This window comes from Nomascus leucogenys, chromosome 5, assembly GCF_006542625.1.
Source record: "Nomascus leucogenys isolate Asia chromosome 5, Asia_NLE_v1, whole genome shotgun sequence".
Taxonomy (NCBI): Eukaryota; Metazoa; Chordata; class Mammalia; order Primates; family Hylobatidae; genus Nomascus; species Nomascus leucogenys.
This window is the reverse complement of record NC_044385.1, coordinates 118,620,977-118,642,203: the sequence shown is the minus strand read 5'-3', so window position 1 is coordinate 118,642,203 and position 21,227 is coordinate 118,620,977. Positions and strand designations below refer to the sequence as shown.

General features: G+C 37.1%; 1 protein-coding gene across 1 annotated transcript in view; it reads right to left on the bottom strand.

Annotated features, from left to right (window-relative positions):
• GPC6 (glypican 6) overlaps positions 1–21,227 on the bottom strand; it is a 1,175,399-nt gene that overhangs the window by 1,131,932 nt on the left and 22,240 nt on the right. The gene's annotated exons all lie outside the window — the stretch shown is intronic.

Genomic DNA, 21,227 nt, shown 5'->3' with positions numbered 1-21,227 from the left:
TTGCCCAGAGGGAACACAGCAGAGGCTTCTGATTGTCCAGATGTGCCATTAACTACGGGTGCAAGTCTATTAAATTCTGCTGGAAATTGGCAGCAAGCCCTTTCAACCTAAGATCTAAATACAGACCTACAATCAGCTTTAATCTCCATTTGTTACTTTAATCTCCATTTATCTGTCTTTTCTGTACTGCTTCTCATTTGGTGCTAAACTATGGAAGTGAAGGACAGGGAGTGTTGTTGTTGACTCTAAAGCTCAAAAGTTTACATATCACACTGGGGGATTGTCCACTTGGAGTTTTTTTTTTTTTTTTTTTTTTTAAGGAAAAGAAACACAAATTTTAAAAGAAGAAAAATGTGAAATTGCTAGGATAGAGATATAAAATATATGGGAGCCTGGTATAAAAGGCAGAAGAGGCTTCTAAATAAGGGATTCTGGAAATGCTTCAGTGAGAACTATAAGTAGAATTCAAAAGCATTTTGGATTTGGAAGCAATTTACAGAGAAGAGGAGAAAACATGTTCCAGGTATACAGAAATAAAACAATGTTTAATTCTTTGTTAAGTGGAGTAAAAAGCACACTGCTTTATAATGCACACTCTCTGAACCCTTGATATTATGTAAATATTATCTACATATCTATAAAGATATACATATATAATTATGTACAAGTATATATAGACATAAACTCATATACTTAAACCTCAGAAAAAGTGAGAAACATACCATGTTTAATTGAGGAGAAGCAACATAAAATCTTAGGTGATGTGGGGCCCCTTTTTTTTTTTTTTTTTTTAAAGAGAAAAGGTCTCACTTTATCACCCAGGCTGGAGATTAGTGACATAATCACAGTTCACTGCAACCCTGAACTGCTGGCCTCAAGCAATCCTCCCAACTGAGCCTCCCAAGTAGCTGTGACTCCAAGCTCATGCCACCATGCCTGGCTAATTTTTTTTTTGAGAGCCATGGTTTTACTATGTTGCCCAGGCTATGCTGGAATTCCTGAGCTCAAGCAATCCTCAGCCTCCCAAAGTACTGGGACTCAAGGCAAGAGCCACCATGCCCAGCTGTGTGGGGACTTTTAAACTTACTCATATCTCTGGTGTCATATACCACCCATATTTCTTTTTTTTTTTTGAGACGGAGTCTTGCTCTGTTGCCCAGGCTGGAGTGCAGTGGCACAATCTAGGCTCATTGCAAGCTCTGCCTCCCAGGTTCACGCCATTCTCCTGCCTCAGCCTTCTGAGTAGCTGGGACTACAGGCGCCCGCCACCACACCTGGCTAATTTTTTTTTTTTTTTTTTTTTTTTTTTTAGTAGAGACGGGGTTTCACTGTGTTAGCCAGGATGGTCTCGATCTCCTGACCTCGTGATCCGCCCGCCTCGGCCTCCCAAAGTGCTGGGATTACAGGCGTGAGCCTCCGTGTCCGGCCTACCACACATATTTCTATACAGTTGGCTTCTGTTGATCTTCTAGCAAGTTACTTAATTGAAACAGGAAAAGCAAAAGAAGGCGGGAGAAAGGCAGACAGACTTACAATAAGAAACACAGGACAATAGAATTGCAAAGGTCTTAATCTACTTCTTTATTTGTAAGTTACTCTAGGGCTGCGAAATGTCATTGAGACATCATTATGGCAATCAATATTCATTATATTGATAAATACAAAATTAGAAATCAATATCCAAATGTTCAGCTGATGGAATGAGAGATAAATGTCAGGTAGATACTCATTTCAAAAATTATAGGCTTTATATGTCTGTCTTAATATATCAAAATTTAATTTTATTGTGTTTTCACTAACAGAACACTGAAAAGTCAATACAACATTAGATTATTTCCAAACTTGTGACATGCCTCCAAACTTTTCATCGAGTACATAATCACTCTGAAAATAATATTGCTAGACAAATGCACCTTCTCTCTAGGTAAACTATGTCTGTCCAAACCTACCTTTAACCTGATTCTTCTCTGTTTCAATGATACAACATTAATTTATTTTATATATTTTGTAAATTTAATAATTGTTACCTTATTTGTTTCAACTAAGTGTGAGTATGACAATGGTAACTAATGCTCCCCAGAAAAGACTTTAAAAGGGGAAGAAAAGAGGTTCTGACCTTGGCAAAGCTCCAGACAGGCTTCCTAGAGAACAGGAGGCTTGAGCTAAATTCAAAGAATGCACAGCAGGGAGCTTGTTGAAGGAAAGGGAGGCGGAGAAGAGAGCACAGAAGTGGGTCTTGGGACACAGGGGCTTGTGGTCAGCAGGTTGGGAGTGGAAGGTTAAGCAATGATGTCTTTCTAGAAGCATTCCCCTGTCTGAACCAGGGGAATGACATTCAGAACAGAACGCTCTGGCTTCCCTTAGGCAACCTTATCAAGCAACCTCATATCCATGCGCTTCCACAGAAGTCCAATTTAGATGCAGCAAACAGCACTAACATAAACATAGTCAAGTGCTTAGATGAGGCATTCCTCTACTCTCTTTCCTAAATTCACTGAGAATTGGTCTTTATATAGCAAGAAAGGCTCCATCGACTCTCTTCCACACTTCACTTCCCTGCAGGAAGGAACCGTACTTGCAGATTCACTGCTGTATTCTCAGGCCCTGAAAGCCATAGCTCACATTCTGTAGCTTTTCTCACTGACTGGGGACTCTAATATTAATATTTTAATATTCTAAATGGAGTTTATTCAAGACTTGTTTCTATAATCTCTACTTTGTAGATTGTCTATATGAACTGGGCAGAGTTTTCGTTACAGATCAACACACCTATAAACATACAGGCAGGACCAGTCTTGACCAAACGGCATTGGAAAGTCTCCCTTCCAAGCACTACATACCAACTGCCTAAGAGTGTCTCAATATATGTTCCACAACAGATAAATCTATTTTGCAAATAATCCTCTCATAATTATTTTTCCCTATAGAAATGCATATAACCCACTTTAAAATATTTTTATGATACATAAAATGCTAAAAATGAGCCCTGAGAAAACTATGCAAATATAATCATTTATTTTTAGATCAAAATGGATGCAATCTATATTAAGGGGCTAGTTACTAAGGTTACAATGAATGAGTGAATCAAGTAAAACAGTATTCAATCTTAACAAGTACGAAAAACATGCTCAGCAACATGTATCTCTACAGAGAGAGCTATAATGACACATTTTTTTCCCCAAGAACTACATGTCTGCCCATCTAAGCATATGTTTTTCTTTTTCACCTGTCCCTAAAAAAATATAAAATCTCTTGTTCCTACAAGAAGATGAAAATTTAGGTATATGATCTAATAGCCTCTTACTTTGGCCAGGTCACATTGGCTTTGGATGGAAAGCGGTAGATAATACTTTAACAATATTTGGCATTGTTTCCCCAAACCAAAGATCATATAAAATATCTTAATCCTACAATTCTGAAATTAGGCATTGAGAAAATTTATAGTGACTGAAAATAATATCACACATTTGTGTAGCTCTTTATAATCATAAAGGGCATTCATTTATATAAGATCATTTAGAAATAAAACATCAAAGGTAAGGGCAAAGGAATTGAAGCTTCTAGCATGCAAAGTGAAAATTTAGCTGTAACTTCACATGAATCTTCCAATATATAAAGAGGAAAACTGGCGTGAATTTCTTTATGAAGAATTAAAGTCTATAGTAAATTAAAAAAAAAAACAAAACCCTCTCCTGTTGAAAACGATGAATGAGTGATCCAAGAGATCAAGGTGGAAGCTCCAATGCTTTTAATGGCGTTGCTGCGTATCTTTTTGGAAGGTCTATATTGGTCCAATCTTAAATTTTCATTTAAGAGAAAATTGCACTTCTAAAAATTTTTATCCTTAAATGAAATAGGTTGTAACAAACTTGAATTCATCAAGATCCTAAGAAGTAAATCTTCTTTATATTTACAAAGATCTAACATGTAAATCTCCACATTTTAATACTACGATATCACTATTAAAGGAAACCAGCACAGCCGGCTTTAACTATTAGTGAACTATCATTACTCCAGCTTAATTTGGGTTTTACAAGTTATTTTCTTTATAGATCAGTAAGCAATAAACTAAAGTAGGTGTTATAGTCTGTTTATAATCTCTTTCATATCCAGAACGCATGAGTCTCTCAGTTCATTTTTATGCAGGAATTCTAAGTCATCATTTCTTTGTGCCTCTTGAGAAATACATGACAGAATACAGAATAATAAATCACATTTTACTACTTATAGAATGGCAAAAGCCACAAGGCTATATATAATTCTCTATTATTTCTGCCTTCTATAAGTGATACTTACCAGCAAGCCCTTAACTCTAACATTTAATCTCCTTAAATTCTGATCAAGTTATTAACATTAACTATATTTAACTGAATAACAGTCATTCTTCCTTATTCTATTGAGAGAAAACCTTAATACAAACTGTATATGCATATTACATAATATTCATGCCCTAATGCCCTCAGCTTCTATATTCAAACTCAAAGCACTTAAAACATAGGCTATGTTGCATCGAGGCAATTAAATATTGACCATATGAATCCTAACAGTATTTACTCCCTTTCCTCCTTTGTATTAATGAACATACCGGGTCTTACGAACTCAATCTCCTTCTACTTTTGAAGTGCATGTTTCTTACATTTACAGCATCACTTCTGCCAGTTTTCTTGATTCGTATTATCAAATATTTGGTGACCTTTGTCCTGTTAAGGTCATGAGCTACCACCGTGAATATTAGTAAATCATGCTGTCAGTGCGTCTGTAATGTATTATTTGTAAGAGATTGTTTTAGCATAAAAATATTCACAACCAGAAATTATACACAATTTAATTAGAAACTATCATGATACACTTGTGATAGGTAAAATTAATCTATAATGCATTAGTAAGGCTTTGGTGAAAAAAGTAAAACATAACTAATTACTACTTTTTCCTGCTTATTGGAAATCAGTGTAAACAAAAACAAATTAATTTTAATATTTCTGAAGGTGTCTTCATTTTTAGATAGAGTATTGACTATACACACACACGTACAGTGGTAGGCTGGTAACAATCAGCTTTCCAGGAAGTAACGCCCTGGTTTTAAGTAGTTGCCAATTTCTGTTATATAAACACTCTTACCTTGGTTGATTTCAACCTACAAATATCAGGACAACCCCTTGAAAAATGCCTAAAAATTGGGAGCTGCAGTGGCTCCTGCCAGTTGTCCTGGCGCATAAGGAGGCAAGGCTATACGTTCGAGGCCAGCCCGGGCAAAATTGAAAAAAAAAAACAAAAAAAAGGAAAAGAAAAATGCCTAAAAATGTAACAGTTGGCTCTTGTGGGCCAATAAAAGCTGGTTCTGGAATCTCACTGCATGTGTATTTGAAACAGACATATACACATACCAGTGTAAGCTGAGTACCCCTTATCTGAAATGCTTGGGACCAGAAGTCTTTCAAATTTCAGACTTTTTCAGGTTTTCAAATATTTGCATATGCTTAATGAGATATCTTGGGGATGGGACACAAGTCTAAACACGAAATTCATTTATGTTTCACATACTCCTCATACAAACAGGCTGAAGGTAATTTTAAATACGACTTTTAATAATTTTGTGCATGAAACGAAGGTTGTATATACCGAGCCATCAGAAATCCAATGTGCCATGTGTAGAATTTTCTACTTATGGTGTCATGCAAGTACTCAAACTGTTTCCAGTTTTGGAGCATTTTGGATCTCCGATTTTCAGTTAGGGATGCTCAACTTGAATATATACAAATATGTTGATATATATTAAATACATAAAAGGAAACTTAAATATAGTTCTTAACAAACACATTGATTTCTTTAAAGTTTATGGCAGCTCTTTCTAAAGGTCAGAATTTCACTTTACAGCTTCTGTCTTTCTAATCATGTATCTTACTATAATTTCCTCTGAGGTCCTTCACAGAGTAACATCAATGGTTTGGAAATGCACCAGCATTTAAGCATATAATTAGCTATGGCCATATGTTTGGCATCTAAAATAAAGCAGGCCAGATTTAAGAACTCAGACAGCAGACCTCTAAGAAATTTCATAATCTGATTTTCTTATCATCCTTTATGAAGTTCTTATAAAAAAATGTGTTGGTGAATGAAGACTGGGCTTACTATATAGGGATTCACATATTCTATTCTAAATACGGTAAGCCCTCTATCCATGGGTTCCACATCCTGGATTCAACAAAATGGAGGAGGGAAAACCTTTGGGAAAAAATAAAACTAAAAGATAATAAAACCATAAAAAATAATACAATTTTAAAATATAATATAACAACGATTTATATAGCATTTACACTGTATTAGGTATTATAAGTAATGTAGAGATGATTTAAAGTATACAGGATAGCCAGATGTGGTGGCTCATACCTGTAATCTCAGCACTTTGGAAGGCCAAAGAGGGAAGATAACTGGAGTTCAAGACCAGCCTGGGCAACATAATGAGACCTTGTTTCTACAGAAAAATTAAAAGGTTAGCCAGCTGTGGTAGTGTGTGCCTGGTGTCCTAGCAAAGTGGGAGGCTGAGGTGGGAAGATCACTTGAGCCCAGGAGTTAGAGGCTGCAGGGAGCTATGATTGTGCTACTGCACTCCAGCCTGGGCAAAAGAGCCAAGAACTCGTCTCAAAAAATAATAATAAATTAGAGCAATCAGGCAGGAGAAGGAAATAAAGGGTATTCAATTAGGAAAAGAGGAAGTCAAATTGTCCCTGTTTGCAGATGACATGATTGTATATGTAGAAAACCCCATCGTCTCATCCCAAAATCTCCTTAAGCTGATTAGCAACTTCAGCAAAGTCTCAGGATACAAAATCAATGTACAGAAATCACAAGCATTCTTGTACACCAATCACAGACAAACAGAGAGCCAAATCATGAGTGAACTCCCATTCACAATTGCTTCAAAGAGAATAAAATACCTAGGAATCCAACTTACAAGGGATGTGAAGGACCTCTTCAAGGAGAACTACAAACCACTGCTCAATGAAATAAAAGAGGATACAAACAAATGGAAGAACATTCCATGCTCATGGGTTGGAAGAATCAATATCGTGAAAATGGCCATACTGCCCAAGGTAATTTATAGATTCAATGCCATCCCCATCAAGCTACCAATGACTTTCTTCACAGAATTGGAAAAAACTACTTTAAAGTTCATATGGAACCAAAAAGGAGCCCACATCGCCAAGTCAATCCTAAGCCAAAAGAACAAAGCTGGAGGCATCACGCTACCTGACTTCAAACTATACTACAGGGCTACAGTAACCAAAACAGCATGGTACTGGTACCACAACAGAGACATAGATCAATGGAACAGAACAGAGCCCTCAGAAATGATGCCACATATCTACAACTATCTGATCTTTGACAAACCTGACAAAAACAAGCAATGGGGAAAGGATTCCCTATTTAATAAATGGTGCTGGGAAAACTGGCTAGCCATATGTAGAAAGCTGAAACTGGATCCCTTCCTTACACCTTATACAAAAATTAATTCAAGATGGATTAAAGACTTAAATGTTAGACCTAAAACCATTAAAATCCTACAAGAAAACCTAGGGAATACCATTCAGGACATAGGCGTGGGCAAGGACTTCATGTCTAAAACACCAAAAGCAATGGCAACAAAAGCCAAAATTGACAAATGGGATCTCATTAAACTAAAGAGCTTCTGCACAGCAAAAGAAACTACCATCAGTGTGAACAGGCAACCTACAGAATGGGAGAAAATTTTTGCAACCTACTCATCTGACAAAGGGCTAATATCCAGAATCTACAATGAACTCAAACAAATTTACAAGAAAAAAACAAATAACCCCATCAAAAAGTGGGCAAAGGACATGAACAGACACTTCTCAAAAGAAGACATGTATGCAGCAAAAAACACATGAAAAAATGCTCATCATCACTGGCCATCAGAGAAATGCAAATCAAAACCACAGTGAGATACCATCTCACACCAGTTAGAATGGCCATCATCAAAAAGTCAGGAAACAACAAGTGCTGGAGAGGATGTGGAGAAACAGGAACACTTTTACACTGTTGGTGGGACTGTAAACTAGTTCAACCATTGTGGAAGTCAGTGTGGCGATTCCTCAGAGATCTAGAACTAGAAATGCCATTTGACCCAGCCATCCCATTACTGGGTGTATACCCAAAGGACTATAAATCATGCTGCTATAAAGACACATGCACACGTATGTTTATTGCGGCACTATTCACAATAGCAAAGAGTTGGAACCAACCCAAATGTCCAACAACGATAGACTGGATTAAGAAAATGTGGCACATATACACCATGGAATACTATGCAGCCATAAAAAATGATGAGTTATGTCCTTTGTAGGGACACGGATGAAACTGGAAAACATCATTCTCAGTAAACTATCGCAAGGACAAAAAACCAAACACCGCATGTTCTCACTCATAGGTGGGAAATGAACAATGAGAACTCATGGACACAGAAGGGGAACATCACACTCCGGGGACTGTGGTGGGGTGGGGGGAGGGGGGAGGGGGGAGGGACAGCATTAGGAGATATACCTAATGCTAAATGACGAGTTAATGGGTGCAGGAAATCAACATGGCACATGGATACATATGTAACAAACCTGCACATTGTGCACATGTACCCTAAAACCTAAAGTATAATGATAAAAAATAAAAAATAAAATAATAATAATAATTAATAAACAAAGTATATGGGAGAATGTACATAGGTTATATGCAATTACTATGCCATTTTATATAAGGGACTAGAGCATCTGTGCATTTTGGTAGCCACAGGGGGTCCTGGGACCAATTCTCTATGGATATTGAGGGATATCTGTACTTTGTTTTCAGAGTACCATTGAACTCACATAGTTCATTTTTCTATTTTTATTTACCACAGCTATTTTCTGCAGTGGTGCATAATCCCTAAGGAGAAAGGATGCCTGAGGGAATCTGAGAATTTCATTCATCCATCTACTCCATCTGAAGTTAGAAAGCCCAGACCCTTGAAAAACTACCAAGGGCCCCAGTAGCAGAAGAGCAATGAGCTAGCATCAAGCAGGGATAGGCCAGGAACTACAGACAAGGCACAACTCCATCCACAGATACTGTCACGTAAACAGCCCCCTGGAGGTTAGCAACAGGTGACTCTGAGTGGTCTGAGCTGCTGTTGTGAGAATAAACAGGCACAACTAACAAGAGAGAAATATGTGGCAATGTCAACCAAAATCCTCAGTGCCTGTAACTTTTTCCTCAGTAATTCTACTTCCAGGAATTTCTTTTAGAGATAAATTCCCACTTTCATGAAAATATGCACGTGTAAGGACATTAACTATAGTGTGATTTGTAACAAAGACAAAACACCCTAGATATGCAGGCCACTAGCTATCGGATAGGAATAATACAGAGTGGTCGCAGGAGAACAGAAAACTCCAGGCAGTGGCTGGGCGTGGTGGCTCATGCCTGTAATCCCAGCACTTTGGGAGGCCAAGGCCAGTGGATCATCTGAGGTCAGGGGTTCGAGATCAGCCTGGCCAACATGGTGAAACCCTGTCTCTACTAAAAATGCAAAAATTAGCCGGGAGTGGAGGCACACACCTGTAATCCCAGCTACTTAGGAGGCTGAAGCAGGAGAATTACTTGAACCCACGAGGCCAAGGTTGCAGTGGGCCAAGGTCATGCCACTGCACTCCAGCCTGGGCAACAAGAGTGAAATTCCATCTCAGAAAAAAAACAAAACAAATAAACCAAAACTCAAAAAACAAACAAACAACAACAACAACAAAACTCCAAGCAGCAATTTCACATGACTAGCAAAAGGAAACAGATAAAATAGCTACAGAGGCTATGAGCTAATAAGACCCTGAAAACCCAGGGTGTGGGCCAAGCTGGCTAAGATCGACTGGCTCCAACATGGTGTTGAATTTGACCTAGGTTTCACCTAAGACTTCATTATGTACCCATTAACATACTAATCACACACCCACCAGTGCCATGACAGTTCCCAGAACACCCATATTTGTTGTAAAAATTAGTAGCATCACAGTTCTGGGAAATCTCCACCTTTTTCCGGAATTTTCACGAATATTCCACCCCTTTGTTAAAAAAAACCCATAAAGCTAGCAAACCCAGACTCCATTTGTATGACTCTCTCTTGAGTATGCCTCCACTCCCTTTTCTTAAGTGTCCTTTTCCCTTGGCAATAAATCTCTGTACTCTCACTATTTTCTGACTGACTCATCCTTGAATTCCTTCTTGCAATGGCATCAAGAGCCTGGACATCAGCTGGGGTCCAGGTCCCAGCAGTGTTTGGGAACCTCCCCAAGTCCACTGGTAGCAGCTAAATCAAGTATGATATATTTGTACAGTGGAACAAAATGCAGCTTGAGGGTGTGGGGGGAAACTGAGGCAAGTCCTTATACGCCAAAATGGAATAAATTTCCAGATAAATTAAGTGGAAAAAAATCTGCTTTAAAATGTATAGGGTATGATACCATTTAGGTTAACATATGAAATATAAATATTTCTATAAACTATCACTGGAAGAATTACAATTGCCTATAAGAATAGCCTCTTAAAGGGGACTATCTGTTTTTATCACGTGAATATTTCTGTGTTACCAATTCATAAATAAATTTTTGAAAATGAGACTTGTGGAAGGATTTGTCACACTGTGTCAATTGTGCAAGTTTTAATAGACTGGAGGCCTTCATCACATTTATTTTCGCAAGAAAACTTAAGTGTTACTTGGCGTGAAAGGATCCACACTTTCACCCATTTTTAAAATTGCTCTCTCAGCTCACTTTTTTTTCAGGAACCTTCCTTCTTTCCTCTGCTGAGGGGACATCTGAAGCCATTATTTCCAAAATAATTGTCACTACAACCCCCTGACATCTGGACCTGAGAAAGGTAAAAGTTACTTTTGGCTTGAGGAAAGTTGTATAAGCCAAGAAAATGTTTCAAGGAGAGTGGGAAGGACTAGGAATTTGTCCAAAAGTGTGAAAAGCTAAGGGTTGCGGGGCTATTTCCTGTATACTCATCAATATGTTATAGTCTTGTAGTCAGAATTTATGTATCTTGACTCCAACATCAGCAATCTCATAAATGACTTCACATTAACAAAATATATAATATATGCAAGTGTGTGTGTGTGTGTGTGTGTGTGTGTGTGTAGAGGGAGAGATAGGAGATAAATGTGAATAATGCCAGAAAGTCTAAAGTTACCTCATATTTATTTATCTGTTTATTCCCAGCAACATTTGCCTATACTTAATATTTTTTACTAAACGCCAGGTTGACACCTTAAAAGTGAAGAGACAGTTAAATCCATCAGTTAAGAAGCTTATCTGTTTGTCCAACCCTGGGCAAAGTACATGTGAAACAAATGAAACTGCATAAACCCATCCCCGGGGGAGCTTAAAATCTTCAAACAGCAACCACACTTCTCAGGGAATTCTGGAGTGGTGGATTTACACTCAATTTCCCTAGGAATAGAGACACTCTTTTCTCTTTTATTCCATGCAAGGAAATTACAAAACATATTTGTCTAAAAGTGGCACTTATATACTGGATTCTTCTTATGCCTTCGAATGTTAAAAAGCAGTATTTATGCTGCATCTAAACCCAGCTGTTTCAAGTAAATGCAGTACGACAGGAAAATGTGCTATTCCTGAGAGCTGAACTTCTTGTCAAACCACAGTGAATGCTCCTAGTTCCAGAGAATCATGATTAAGAAGAATCATTCCTGGAAAGACGGAAAGTCTGAGAAAACCCTAAAAACAGGTACTTACTAAATTTGGAATAACTGATTTGAAAATCCCACTGTTTACTACCATAAAAGACCAGTTTGCAATTGTTGACTTCTCTCTCCCTCTTAAAACCTATGCCCCTCAAGCTCCCTTCTCCCTAATTGCCCATATCTGGTAGAATTGGCTTTGTAGGAGAAACAAACCATGGTCAGTAATCAACACAGGCTTCAGAAAGGAAAGCAAAGACATGGTAATACCTCCAGGTCCTTGGGTCTAGAGGAATAAGAGACTACTTTCCTTTTGGAAAATATTATCTGGTGTTAGTGAAGGAATTTGCATATCAAAGAGTTTTAGGAAAGGTGTCTGACCCCAAGCATGAAAAACATAATCGTGTATTCCCACCCACCATAACATTTTATAATTCAGTGTTAAACCGATACTGAACTACCAAAAAAGGAAGAAAACACAATCAAATTCTAATTTTTATCATGATGACTACTACATTGCTAGAGATATTATTTTCCAAATGCTTTTTGATGCCCCTGTTTGCTAGTGCCCTAAGCACATTCCTGGTCTGTTGGGTAATCCGACACCAGTTTGCATAATTTCTCCCAGTAGCCCTATAAAAAATGGTACTAAGGACTCAAAAGCCAAAGTTTGGCCAAGTCTATAATAAAATAAATTGTAAGTCTTAACTTTGATTTTCACATCTAGGATAATCCTTCGGCAGTGTGTCCTGTAAAGTGATTTAAATACAATGTTCTGGGTACTGATCAATAATATTATAAATCGAGGACATGAGTAGTTTCTTAATCTGAACAATTAAGACAAACATTCACCTAACAGGCAGTGATAACAAGTCCCAGGAGTGTCTGTTAGCCAAAGATATTTATTTCAAAGTTTCCTACTCTTAAATTCCTATAGAGTTTGACACTGAGATACTTTTCCAAATTTTACAAATGTATGTACTCTTTATAGAACTCAGTTGAAAGGCCAACTGAGTGAATTCTATTAACAAAATGAATGGCATTGATAAAATTATTTTTACTTGATGGCCGAATTTTAAACTAAAAACACTGAACCCTTAGTTAATTCTCAAATTAGTAATACATTGGCATAGATTGTATCTCTTCAATAAAAAGCCCTTTGCAAGTTAATATTTACTAAAATGAAGGCTCTTCTATAGAAACAAAGAAGTATCACTAAGTTATACTGCTTTTTGTTTTCTCAATATGAGTTGGTCACTGAAAGAATACAGTAAAAATCATTGCAAATGGTTGTAATTTTCTTTCTTATTCTTCATTTAACTCTGGTGTCATATTACAAAATCTTCTATTTCATTGATGTTTGTACAATGCCTAGAACTAAGCTGTATTAAAGTAAGTAAATCTGGAACTTCAAAAATGTGTTTTATTTTAATTTCCATTTTATTCTTTTAGTGCTTTTGAGGTTATACAATATGAATAATGAGATATACAGTCATCGTGACATCCAGTAACTGTGTTGAAGCAACACCAATCTCATGATGCTACCACACAAGATACTGAAATTGACTATATTATTATTAACAAATCATTAAATGGGGAAAACAATCAGCTTATCCATTTTATACTCCTATGTATACTCTGGAACCCAACTATCTGAAGGTTAGCATATTCACTTGCTAAGACTGTGGTTAAGATGAGATGGATGTCGCCTACCCTAGAAATAATTCAGTTCCCTATAATAACAAACTGCCTGGAAAAAGAACTCACAGGAAAAATAAGACAAACAAGCAAACAAACAAAAGACTCATAAAGAATAAAGGAAGATACAGTCCCTTAAAAGATGAAAGATGATAAATAGAAATAACAGTATACAAAATAAGGCACAAAAACATTATTTACCCTATATGAGGATCACATTATTATACTCCTGAAAAAAAATGAAGGCCTATTACTAGGAAGCTTCTACATAAATCTGATTATTTTCCCATTTAACTTTTTGCTTGTCTTTTTGTACCTTTAAGATAGCTCCACTCTTAGGACTCACCCACTTCCACAGAACTCCATGTATCAGTCCCTAAAGTTCCACAGAGCTGCTCTAACATGAGGAAGCACGGCTTAATTGGATCCCTTTTGAATAGAACTCAACAGAATATCAGGCGTGGGTTCGCTTTTAAGTGGTTCATGAGCACATATTATGAACATAGACATCCAATGAGAAATTACAGTGGAAAGAAATGTAAAGAGAAATGGAGCTTGTTTCTAAAGCAGCACTCAAAGTAATCAATAACCCTACCATTAAAATGATTCTCTCTCTTCAGTCTTTGTACTCATTTGTATTCGCCAGATACATACCATTATTTTCCAGCTTCAGAAGTTACCACGGAAGCTTTCTTGTTGTTTTTGTTATTGTTGATTTTCGAGACAGTGTCTCACTCTGTCACCTAGGCTAGAGTGCACTGGTACAATCAAAGCTCCCTGAAGCCTCAAACTTCTGGGCTCAAGGGATCCTCCCAGCTAAGTCTCCCAAGTAGCTAGGACTACAGGCACATGGCATCACACCAGGCTAATTTTTTGTATTTTTATCTTTTTCTGTAGAGATGGGGCCTCACTATGTTGCTTAAGCTGGTCTTGAACTCCTGGCTTCAAGCAATCCTCCCACCTCAGCCTCCTAAAGTGCTAGGATTACAGGCATGAGCCATTGTACCCACCCCTATGGAGGTAATTTTTAACTAAGATATACACTAAGATTGTTCGTCTTCTGCCCCTCACATCCCACCATTCAGGGCTTAGTTACATACCACAGAAACTAATTATGGCTAATTTACGCAGGAAAGGATTTATTTACAGAAACTTGGGGGTGAAGAACTAGGATAGGAAGACAAGTAGGAACAAGTGAAGCATCAGCCAAGACCACAGCCGAGACCAAACCACCAAGGCCATCCACGAAGGGCACCATTGTAGCCAGTGAGCCCTTTATGGCACAGAGAGCCCTATTCCCCACCCTCAGCACTGGATATTTGAGGACAATGCTGAAACCTCCATGAGTGCCATTTGGCCACTGCTACCTGCAGAATGAGTTCCTCACTGTTCCTGCTTCTTTGTGTTACAAGTAGCCAAAGCAAAGACTGAGACTGGCACCTATCAGTGGTCTGTTGTAGGTCATGTACCCACACCTTGGATGCAAAGTTGCTGGGGAAAGCAAGCATCTGGAATTTTCAGTTCCTGTAACTTTAGGGAAGCTCTGCCTCCCATGAAGACTCAAGAGGATGGGGAATTTCTCAGACTGAAGAGGAGCATTCAGATGCAAACAGCCTGGGTAATGACAATGTAATATTACAAAGTTTTACCCATAATGACTAAAATGTCTATCAAAGTAATAAGCTATCGCTTGATCTTACTGGAAGATTCTAGAAGCGTCTCAGTACCGGAATAATTTTTTTACTACTTCTTACCTTCTCTAACAACTGAGAGCTAAATGCTTCCTAATATTTGGAAAGAATTGCATTACAGGATATGTAGCTCAATGATTTGAGAAATTTAATACTAGAAAAAGTTAATTTTCTCCTTTGAAAATGAAATCATATAATTCACCTAGACAGTAGTTCAGTATGTGGGCTTTAGAATCTGCCTGGCTTATCTGCTTTCCCACCTGTGTCCTTGGACAAGTGAATTGTCTCTGCCCCAGTTTCCTCTCTGCCTCAGTTTCCTCATCTGTAAAACGTGGTGATGATGCCTATGATGAAAAGATGATGTAAGGATTATGCGAGATACTACAAGAGTTTAAAACAATATGTGGGACCTAGAGAGAGCCCAATAAATTTTCTATTTTATCAGAACATATATGCAGTGTTGCAACATGAAGCCCCTTTTTAACAATCTTACTGTAATTTCCATGGTTTACTTTGATTCTGTTTCATTTCATTAATGGGTGACCTTCAACTATATGAAAAGGCCAATCATCTGATACTTTTGCTATAACGAGAGAAAAGAGAAGAGACTATTTTATCCTTTAAGAAAGGTAAGTATAGACCATTCCACTTACAGTAAAAGTAATGGTTTTATAACAATGATTTTTTTTTTGAGACAGGATCTTGCTCTGTTGCCCAGGCTAAGTGCAGTGGTATGATCATAGTTTATTACAGCCCCAACCACCACCTGTGCTCAAACAGTCCTCCCTGTCAGCCTCCTGAGTAGCTGGGACTACAAGCATGTAACATCATGCCTGATAATTTTTTTTTTTTTTTGTAGAGAAAAGATCTCACTATGTTGCCCAGGTTGGTCTCAAACTCCTAGACTTAAGCAATCCTCCCTCAGCCTCCCAGATCACCTGGACTAGAGGCCTAAGCCACCATGCCCAGCCCATTAACAATGCTTTTTTTCACAAAGTTACAGGGAAAAGGCAAGGAAGATATCTTTCTAAAGATTAGCTTGGACAAAATAATGTATAACAATAGCTGTACCTGCTCTCAATATAAATTTGACCCTCTAGATTGCTAATTGACATGGTATAGAAATATCTCAACATCAATCTCAATGTGAAATACCTTTGATGACACCTCATACTTTGTATTCTTCTACAGAGTAAGCTCCTTGAGGGCCAGAGTTGATGTGCTCCATAAAAATCAATCTAAATGAAAAGCGGTAATATAAGGACTGGATGATAGCACATGCCCAGTAGTATACAGAGTATTTTTCATAACAGAGAATATACAGGACTTAGTCAACATCTACATAGAGGTTGTTTTCTAGGAATCAAATGAAAGTCCAGGTCATTGTCACCATTTGATCATTCATTATATGTGTACTAAATTTCTTATCTGAGCCAGGCACGGAGGGCTGTGCAAGGATAAATGAAACCTGATCCTGCCTTTCAGAGTTTACAGACTAAGGGAAGACTAATCAAATATACCAAATATTTATATTTCATATTTGTAATAACAAGTTAAAAAGTGATTACTGCTCCAAAATATTTAAGTAAAATATTTTAAGAGGTAGGAGGAGAGAGAAATTATTCCTACTAAATGCATTTTAACGGAAAAAAAAATGACGATCTCTCTTGTCCATAGGAAAGCAACTTTTAATCATACTGTCATTACTTTCTATTTTTTTCAAATGAAACAGAAAAACTTTCTTTAGAAATTAGAAAACATAATTGTTTTAGCAAATTAGGTTTCATGTATTAGATTTTTTTTTTTTTTTTTTTTTTTTTTTTTTTTTTTTTTTTTTTTTTGAGATGGAGTCTCACTCTGTCACCCAGGCTGGAGTACAATGGGACAATCTCGGCTCACTGCAATCTCCACCTCCTGGGCTCAAGCTTAAAACTTAAAACATCTCAAGCAATTCTCATTTCTTATACCTCAGTCTCCCTAGCAATTGGGACTATAGGCGTGCACCACTGCACCCAGCTAATTTTTGTATTTTTAGTAGAGATGAGGTTTCTCTATGTTGGCCATGCTGGTCTCGAATTCCTGGCCTCGAGTAATCCATCAACTTCGGCCTCTCAAAATGCTGGGATTACAGGCCTGAGCCACAGTGCCCAGCTTATGTACTAGATCATAAGAAAATTTGTATTTACTATTTATTGTGGTAATTAGTGAAATTATCCAAAAAAATATACTCCCTAGCCTCAAAAAATATATTCTTGGTATACAGGCTTATATTTTCCAGATTAGAAAATAGGTCTACTGTGCAAGCAATGGGGTCCCAAGGCTAAATGTTCAAGGCTTTTGACACTATGATATACCTTTCATTCAAAGATCAGGCATACCATTTAGAAAAGAAACAGCACCTTCAGTATTCTGTAAAGATCAGTATGCATGACATTGAAAGAAACACACAAGTTCAAAGCTTGAATTCCATGTAGGGGGAAAAAAAAACTCAAACACTTTTCACCTTGTTTTTAGAAAGAAATATTACTTTGTACAGATCAATTTTAAGAAAAACAAAATCTGGAATGTGATAGAAAAAAAGACAGTGTTAGATCAGTATGGTGACTATGGTTTATAATAATATATACTTCAAAATAGCTAGAAAAGAAGAATTTGAATGGTTCTAGTATAAAAAGAAGATAAATCTTTAAGGTGATGGAAATCTCGGTACACTGATTTGATCTTTACAAGGTTTATGAATGTATTAAATTATAACGTGTACCCCAAAACTATGTGCATCTATTATGCATCAATAAAAATAAATAAATAGAAGAAAAAAATCTGGGGTAATGATTACTTTTTCTTTCCGCTAGTTCTGGAATTCACTCATTTCATCACCTCTTGCCTTCTGAAAGGACAGGTGTCTGCTGCTTTGTGCATCTGACTCATGCACTTCAGTTGGAGGCTGCCCACTGCAGCACAGAACTGGCGAGGCACAGCCTCCTGTAAGAGCAGCGGATTGGAAACATCCTGGCTTCCCACCAGCTCCATAAATAAGGCTCCCTTGTGCCATGGTTTTAAATACCTTCATTTTAAAATTAGATTTGATTTTTTTTCTCAGAAACAGCTAAATCTCTGTTAAGCTACCAAAACATATTTTACAACTTAGATTAGTGTGGTCTGCCTTCCTGCCTTTTTTACAGCTGCTACTTTTAAGAGAGAACATTTTGCTTTCCAAATGAGAATAGAGGCTTTTATTTAAAGGAGGAATTTTTCTGCTTGTTGTCATCTGGGCATCCTCACTCTCTATATTTTTTTTATATAATTCCAGAACTTACTTAAAACATCTTCCTATGCAAACTGAAACAGCATAAGAGTTTAAATGTTCACACTTTCAAATGTGCTAGAAAACATAAAAACTAAAAAATAAACCAAGTCAGATCACGAAGGGCACAAAAAAATGCCAACTTGTTTTCAACTTTTCTCCATCTGGAACCACGATTGCACCATCTACATAAGAAAAGTTAGTAAAAGGGATTCACAAAACAATTGTCCTATTTAGTTACCTGTGGCAAAAAATAGCCACACCATTAGCATCATCTTTGGTTATAAAAATATTTATATTTTGTACACAAGCATACACACTTTAATATGGTAGCTGTACTATCTATGGATCTTTCATTTTCATTTTTATTTTTATAAGAGATAGAGTCTCACTCTGTCACCCGGGCTGGAGTGCAGTGGTGTGATCATAGATCACAGTAACTTCAAACCCCTGGGCTCAAGTGACCCTCTTCTCAGCCTCTTCGGTAGCTGGGACTACAGGCACGTGCCACCACACCTGACTAACTGTTATTTTGGTTTTTGTAGAGACAGGGTCTTACCATGTTGCCCAAGCCAGTCTCAAACTCCTGGCCTCAAGTGATCCTTCAACGTTGGCCTCCCAAAGTGCTTGAATTATAGGCATGAGCCACCATGCCTAATATTTAAAATACACAGCACAATCATATACTAATTTTTGCTAAAGGAATGTTGGTATATGAAGTGGTAGAATGATCACCATTTAAACCCACATCTGTAGCAGGGATAATCATATGTGATAGATGTGATTATTTTCCTAATATTTCTCTAGAAATTTTCTTCAAACTATGGGAAGTATATTAATTTTACATTAAATCTCTCCCTTGGTAGTTATATACCATTTCCTAAGGACAGATGCAAGTTCCATTTACTTGAACAAAGATCAATGAATGCAGCTTTGTAAAACCAGAGCTGACATTTCTCAGGAGGTTCATAGGGCATGATCTTCTATTGAACAGAGGAATTTAGCCTCCATATTAACTATATAATTAGGGTTCATCCATTTATATGAAAGAACAATTAATACTGTATCAGAGCACTCAGTTTTTCTTCTCGTCCCCCCACCTCCCAGCCATGGTTACCTTCACCTGTCCTCCTTTAGGCTCCCAGCACCTTTATCCCTCCACTCCCCATATCATACCGAAATTAATCACCTGTATGTTAATCTTCAATGCTCTATGTGTACCTTAAGGGAAGGGAAAATGTGGGTGCTATTCTTTTAGACAAGTGATTAAAAATAAATTGTTTCTGACCTGCACTGATACAGGTAAGAGAGCCTAAGTAGGCAACGACTTAAAATGGAATTCACAAAATTACAAGTGGTTTCTATGTACATTCCAGAAGCACAATTTATTATTCAAAGCCTCCATCATAAATAGATCATTCAAAAGGCAGAACAATTTGATTGCTTTATCCCTAGGCCTGACTTTTTAAACTAACTTTCCCCTATATCGACTTCTTTATCTCCCAGGAAATGTCACTGCCATTTAAAGTACTCTTTACATTTAACTTCTCTAATCTTTTCAGGTATTTGAAAATTGCTGTCAGTGATAGCTAAAATATGCCATGTTTTGAAAAAACATTTTGATAGACATATATCTACATAAAACAGAGCTTCATTGGGAGAAATGTTATGCTTTAAAATGATATAAAGGCAACAAAATGCATGTTCCACACAATAAACTCTGGTGGTCTATACTGTTGCAAACTGATTTCCACTGGCTTAAGCTAATACAGCTTATCACCTGCAATCTTTCAAAGAAAATACAAGGGTGTCTCTACATTACACCATTTAATTTTGATCTTACTGAAAGTTGTCTGGAAGGCCTCTCTGGCAAGAAAACAAAACAAAAGCAAAGTTAAAAAAATTTCTTTATATTTCCAGCCAAGGAGTATTTAATTATTTATTGAGTACCTACTGTGTTCAAGCACTGTGCTCCAGGGAATAAAAATATGTGTTACAATGACCTCTGACATCTTAGAGGCAATTTGAGAAACAAAAACTAAGTCCCTCATTTTAAATGATACAAGAAAATGTAAGAGTAGAAGTGGATTAGTTACCTAATAAAGAGACAAACACTATACAAGCTTGGCAAAGGTGAAAACAGGAACCAAGAGGCTTAGGGCAAATGAATTTAAAAGGGATTTTGAAGGAAGTTTGAAGAAAACTTTCAGCAGGGTTGGATTTTACTTGGTGGATAAAAGTAGAGAAGACCTCAGCATTGTCACAAGTGTGCACAAATCAAATTAGTCAGGAAGAAAAGTAAGTGTATTGGAAAAACCTTTTATCAGATGGAAATTTCTAGAAGACAAATGCCTAGAAGTAAGTTAGAAAAATAGTTTGAGTTATTGAATGTCAAACCATATTTGAAATGTATTCTCAAACTCCTGGGGGAAAAAAAATTAAAAAAAAGGAAACTGCTGATAGTTGAAGGCTTAAATTTTAAGACAGTGGTTCTCAAAGTGTGGTCCAGGGAACACCAGCACCTGCATTTCCTGGGAGCTTGTTAGAAACACAACTTGGGCTCCATCTCAGATCTACTGAATCAAAAACTCTCAGGGTGGGGCCCACCTGTTTATGTTTGAATAAGAGTTTTGGATGATTCTGGTGCACATTCAAGTTTGAGAACCACCGGTTTCAACAAATCGAAATAATCAAAGCAATTTATCAAACAGATCATTCTCCTGATGGTAAAAACAACAAACAGAAACCTGTGAAAAATGACATGAGAGAGATATTTCAGTACCATTTCCAA